Raw genomic sequence first — 6,000 nt, 5'->3', positions numbered from 1 at the left:
CCTTGCAATGGGCTATAGCACTGTCCACACCTACCCCCAGCTCCCCTCTTTGCCTCCCAACTGACCTGAACTGCCCCAGCAATAGGCACCCAGCGTAGCAAACTACCCCAGGGGCACACTCTTGCTCGGCTTTGCCATGACACCAGCTCACCTCTGGGTGGCGCCAGCTCCCTACACTCAGATGGGGCACCCTGCCTGAAGCACCCTGGGCCAGCTCCAGTCCTCCCAGGGACCCTGTGGCCTTGCATCAGGGATGTATTTGTCCCTGGGCTGTCTGCAGGGCAAAAAAGTATGGCCAGGTTGTGCCTACAACCCGGGGATAAGACATTCAGGCCCTCCACCCCCTGAAAAGGTGCATGGTGGGGAATGCCTCTGGAGAGAGGCAGATGGCAGCCGCTCGGGACCTCGGGTTGCAAGGACCAGCGGCTCACTCTTGGCTTGGCATCCCATTCTGCTCCACCCTTGTGATGTCACTGGCGTTGGGTTACAAGGGGGTGACATCACAAGGTGAGGCAGGATGTGTCAGCCGTGCCCCTGGCTCACGTACCAGCTTCTTAGGCACCCCTCACCTGTGCAGTGATGCCTGTTTTCCTATGGGGAGTTTCCAGGTATCTGGGCCTTGCTGGGTATCTGTGTGTCAGGGGGGTTTAAGCCTCCTCCAGAGATGCTGGGTGCTGGTTGCAGATGGGGACCAGGCTATGCCAATGCTCCTGCTGGCACCAACCCCACAGGGTCCTGGATAGAGGGTCTTGCTCCTCCGCCCAGGGTCAGACTGATGTTGCATTCGGAGGCAGGAAGAGATTTCCCCCCCAGTCAGATCAGTATGGATTGGGGGGGTTGCCTCCCTCTGTAGTGGGGGCACAGCGTCTGCAAGGGGGGGGTCTCTTGAGAGTCTACTAACAACCTTTTATAGCAGCAGGATATTGGCTGCCATGGTCCCCCTGGGGCAGGTTGGGGTGCGAGGTCCGCATTGTGCCAGGGTTGATGGTAGTTTTATGCAGAGTTTAGATTATGGATTTGTATAGGATGGTTGGATAGGGATCGAGTCCTAGAGAAGTGGGGCTGGCAGGGACCTCTGGAGGTCACGGCTAGTCCAACTGTCTGCCTGCAGCAGAATCAGCCCAAAAAATCATCCCTAACCACACCTCAGGCAGGGAGTTGGGCTAGAGACCTGGAGAACGTGATTTTTGAGGCAAAGCAGAGGGAACCGGGTTTATTTAGTCTGGAGAAGACTGAGACTGGGATTTGATAGCAGCCTTCAACTATCTACCCAACACCCTCTCCACCTGGGTAGCTCCCCTGCTACTTACGGATTAAAACTAAACAGGATTTGCTCCAGAGCTGGACGCTTTAATGCCACACATTATAAAACTGGCTTTAAAGGACAGTGCCATATGTGTGTGTGGCGATGCACCAGACTGCTGACCACCTGGTCCGGTGATGAACACCTGGCAAGCATCAAGGATAAAGCAGTTGTGTGGCTCCACCACATGAATGATGTGTAAAGGGGGAAATGAAGTATAGGAGAGAAGAACTCCCTGCAGAGGGTTGCAAAGAGGATGGAGCTGGGCTGGTCTCAGTGGGGGCACAAGACAAGGAGCAATGGGCTCCAGCTGCAGCAAGGGAAGTTGAGGTTGGATATTAGGGAAAACTTTCTCTGAAGAGGCTGACAGGCTGCCCGGAGAGGTGGTGGCATCTCCATCCTTGGAGGTGTTAAAGCCTTGGCTGGGCTGATGTAGTTGGGGCTGGTTCTGCTTGGAGATGTGAGCTCCTTCCCAACCCTCCTTCTCTATGGCTGTGTCTAGATGTGACCTCCGGGGGTCCCTTCCAGCCCCGCTTTGAATCACAGAAGAGTGGGGTGGAAGGGATCTCGCATCCAGACCAATGTCATCACCCCCTTGCACAGCTCAGACACAAGCAGGCATGTGCCCGCGGGCAGGGACCGGGAGCGGCGGCCGGGGGAGGGACGGGGCGGGCGGGCCGTCGAGGCGGGGCAGGGCTGGGCTTGCAGCACGCAGAGGAAGTGGAGGGGGGAAAACTTCGTGTCTCGGAGGAGGCTGCGGGGGAAGTCGGCGCAGAAGCTGCCTCGCCCGCTCGCAGCCGCCTCGCTCCCTCCTGCAGCCCGCCCGCAGCGCCTCCAGCCCCCGAGATATGAGCCCAGGTGAGTGCCCGGACCTGGGTGTGCAATGCACCCTGGAAGGGGGGCTGCTGCGAGCTGGGTGTGCAATGCATCCTGGAAGGGGGTCTGCTGGGAGCTGGGTGTGCAATGCACCCTGGAAGGGGGTCTGCTGGGAGCTGGGTGTGCAATGCACCCTGGAAGGGGTTCTGCTGGGAGCTGGGTGTGCAGTGCATCCTGGAAGGGGTTCAGCTGGGAGCTGGGTGTGCAATGCACCCTGGAAAGGGGTCTGCTGGGAGCTGGGTGTGCAATGCACCCTGGAAGGGGTTCAGCTGGGAGCTGGGTGTGCAGTGCATCCTGGAAGGGGTTCAGCTGGGAGCTAGCTGGGTGTGCAATGCACCCTGGAAGGGGGTCTGCTGGGAGCGGGGTATGCAGTGCACCCTGGAAGGGGTTCTGCTGGGAGCTGGGTGTGCAATGCACCCTGGAAGGGGGTCTGCTGGGAGCTGGGTGTGCAATGCATCCTGGAAGGGGTTCTGCTGGGAGCTGGGTGTGCAGTGTACCCTGGAAGGGGGTCTGCTGGGAGCTGGGTGTGTAATGCACCCTGGAAGGGGTTCAGCTGGGAGCTGGGTGTGCAATGCACCCTGGAAGGGGTTCAGCTGGGAGCTGGGTGTGCAATGCACCCTGGAAGGGGTTCAGCTGGGAGCTGGGTGTGCAATGCACCCTGGAAGGGGGTCTGCTGGGAGCTGGGTGTGTGCAATGCACCCCGGAAAGGGATCTGCTGGGAGCTGGGTGTGTGTAGTGCACCCCGGAGCTGGGAGCTGGGTGTGCAGTGCACTCTGGAGAGCAGATCTGGGTGTGTAGTGCACCTTGGAGAGGGGATGTGCTGGGAGCTGGGTGTGCAATGCACCCTGGAGAGGGGAGCTGGGTGTGTAGCACACCTTGGAGAGGGGATCTACTGGGAGCTGGGTATGTGCAGTGCATCCTGGAGTGGTGGGGTCCCATTCAGCAGGATGGGTGCAGTGGTGGAAAGGGGCTCAGGACCCCACCCCGCTCCCCAGGAAAAGCCAGGGAGGGCTTGGGGGATGCTTGGACGGGAAGGAGAGGAGAACTTTTTACCTGGGGCACCCATGGCTGGGCCTAGGGAAGGAGCCAGGCTGGGCTGGGCCTTGCAGAGATACTTGGGATGCGTCTGCTTCTGGGGGTCCTGGGATGGGAGCTCCTTGTTCTGCCCCTAGCCCTTAGCACGGGTTCCCTCCCTCGGGCTCAGCTCGTTGCCTCTCCCCTGGTCCAGTGGTGTTGGGATTTGCCTGGTGGGAACTGTGCTGGGCTGAACCAGGCCAGGCTAACCTACCCCACACTGTCCTGGGTTCAGCTGAGCCTGCTTGACCCGAGCTGGGCTGAGAGTGGCTGGGCCGGCTGGGTCAGTGACAGGCGGCAGGGAGCCCTCCTGACCTTGGGGAGCCCTCCGTGTCCGGCCTCGAGAGCTGGGGCACAGGCTTCCTCTGTTTTGGTTACTGGGGCTGCTCCTCTGCGTCCAGAAAGACCATGTCAGGCTGGCCCCAGGCCTGGCTTTGCTCTGGGTGTGGAGGGAGGAGGGAAGGGAAGCTGCTCTCTCTGGCTGCGGTTGCATTTCTCAGTGTGGTCCCCACCCCAGCCCTTCTGCCTTATTTCAGAGCAGGGGATTTCTTCGGAAAGGAGGTTTTCAGCCTGTGTCGCTCTTGAGCCCCAAACCGCACTGGGTTGCTGTCCCGGGGCAGGAGGGTCCCAGCAGCAGGGAATCGAACAGCCCAGGAGCTGAGCTCACTGCAGGGACAGCGGGGCAGCTCTACCCATCAGGGAGGCCTTAAGCCTCTTCCTCCTGAGCTAAAAGAGAACTGACCGTCTCCTGGTGCAGTACAGGGCATATGACACAGTTTAGAGGTTCTGATTCTCTCCATCAGAGGGCAGTGGGGTGTGTGTCACACGTCTCTGTGCGTGTGCACGCGTGCACGGAGGACTTAGATGCACCGCGATATGATTTATGCATGTGTATCTACCCATGCGTGTGGCATCACAAGCTATTTAAGACCCGGTGCGGGTTTTTTTCAGGCACATTGAACCCCATCAAGTGCATTTTTTAGCAGTTGAAGTTAAGTTTTTAATGTGGGAAAAAAAGAAAAAAAAAGCAAGAAAGGAAGCCAGACCAATTCTCACGGGTCTGGGTGAGTAACTGGCTTTGCAAGCCTTTCCTCCCTGGTTTACATCCAGCAGGGATGGGTGTGCAGGGTTAGGGGTGATCAGAAGAGCGCTGGAGGCAGGCCAGAGGGAGGAGAGCGCCTTTCTGTCAGCTGAAAATGTGGTGAATGCAGCTGAAGGGGAAAAAAAATGAGGCCAACCCCTTTCTCACCTCCCAAGCCCCCATCCTATCCCACAAACAGCTGGGCTGTTTTGTTGCTGAGCCTGTTTGGTTGTTAAAGACGGTGGTCACAGGAAGGTGTCAGTGGGGTAGACAGCGATGAGACGGTTCCCACCATTGGATCATGTCATGTCTCTGTTTGGTGCGGGGGCCAGTCCTGCCTCTGTCCTTTCCCTCCCTTTCCCGCGGGGAGCAAGGACTCGGTGTGTCATAATCAGACCATGTGCAATGTCTAAACAGTCAGAAACAAACTCCTGATACAGCTAATGAGACGTCACACATCTGTGCTCAAAGCTGTGCATACACATCCTGAGCTCAGGAAATCAATCATAGCCGCTTCTCTCCGGTTGCACCGGGCCTCTCACCTGCCGTCTACCTTTCCTAGAATCGTAGATCATCCTTTCCAAGCTTGCAGGGGTTAAAATTGTGACGGGTAAAAAAAAGGTGGAATCTAGTGAATTGTTTCAGCTGGAAAAAAAAAAAAATCCCAGGGCAAAAAACACCCAGAAATGTGGAAATGCCGTGATGGCCTGAAAGTGAAAGAGCAGTAGCTTCACAAGAAGGCTTGGGCATCGTTCATAGGACTGAAGAAGCAGTGCCCCCTCCACAGCTAGTCGTTGAGGCACTTTCCGGGGGTAGGGGATGCTGGGATAGTGCTCTGCAGTGGGTTTCCCTCCATCTCCCCTGCTGTCAAGTCTCCCACTTTGCATGTATATAAATGTTGTTTGAGGCTGGCCCTGCAACCCAGGTGAGCGCCATAACCAGCAACCTCGTTCCCTGGCCCCAGGAATGGAGAATTTGTCATGCACAGTGGACAACCTCCAGCTGGAGGGATTGTGAGAAACCTCCCCCAGTGCCTGCTGGTAGGGAAAAGCCACGTTCAGGTCCTTGAGTAGGGATGAAATAGAGATTTGAACATCATTCACTCCAAAATTTTCTGGTTTTTATCCTTAGGCTGTTGTGTTTCAGCTCGGTCGTCTCCAAACTCACTTCCTTTTAACTACATCCGTTCTCTAACACCGAGCAGTAGCATGTCATGGCAAAAGCCGTGCTCCTAGCCGACTGCACAGTGTTATTAGGCTAATGCACAGTAAATGTCACTAAATAACCGTGCACCAGTGCTACTGCACAATAACTCTAGGTACTGCGCATTGAGTTAGTACTTTATTAAGGAAGTACTAATCTAAATGTTCAGTGTCTAGGGCACATCAATGAACATGTAGATGTGCCCTTTGTAATGTTTTCTTCCTGAGCTTTTTCACCCAAGTGCTCGTCGTCTGGCCCCAGATTGGGGTCGCACTCTAGCATTGTTATGCTTTTATGAAAAGGGCAATGTGGAAACACTGGAGAGACATCAAAGTCAGGTCACAAAAGCTGGCCAGGGCTTGGGAAACAAGGCATTCTGCGCGAGGAACTTGACCCCACCAGACTGGCTTATTGATGAGAGGACCGAGAGGTGTTTTAATTGTTTTGTCTCTGTCCTGGCACA

The 6,000-nt window shown here is 56.4% G+C and overlaps 1 protein-coding gene across 1 annotated transcript in view; it reads left to right on the top strand.

Moving 5' to 3' along the window:
* The first annotated feature begins 2,017 nt into the window (after positions 1-2,017).
* The window catches only part of RHOG (ras homolog family member G), a 28,331-nt gene continuing 24,348 nt past the window's right edge, over positions 2,018-6,000 (top strand). Inside the window, exon 1 of the mRNA XM_014609536.3 lies at positions 2,018-2,161. The gene's annotated coding sequence lies outside the window, so the exon portion shown is untranslated. The remainder of the gene's footprint in view (positions 2,162-6,000) is intronic.

Source organism: Alligator mississippiensis, chromosome 1, assembly GCF_030867095.1.
Source record: "Alligator mississippiensis isolate rAllMis1 chromosome 1, rAllMis1, whole genome shotgun sequence".
Taxonomy (NCBI): Eukaryota; Metazoa; Chordata; order Crocodylia; family Alligatoridae; genus Alligator; species Alligator mississippiensis.
Note: the sequence above shows the minus strand (reverse complement) of the source record. Positions and strands in the feature narration are given on the sequence as shown.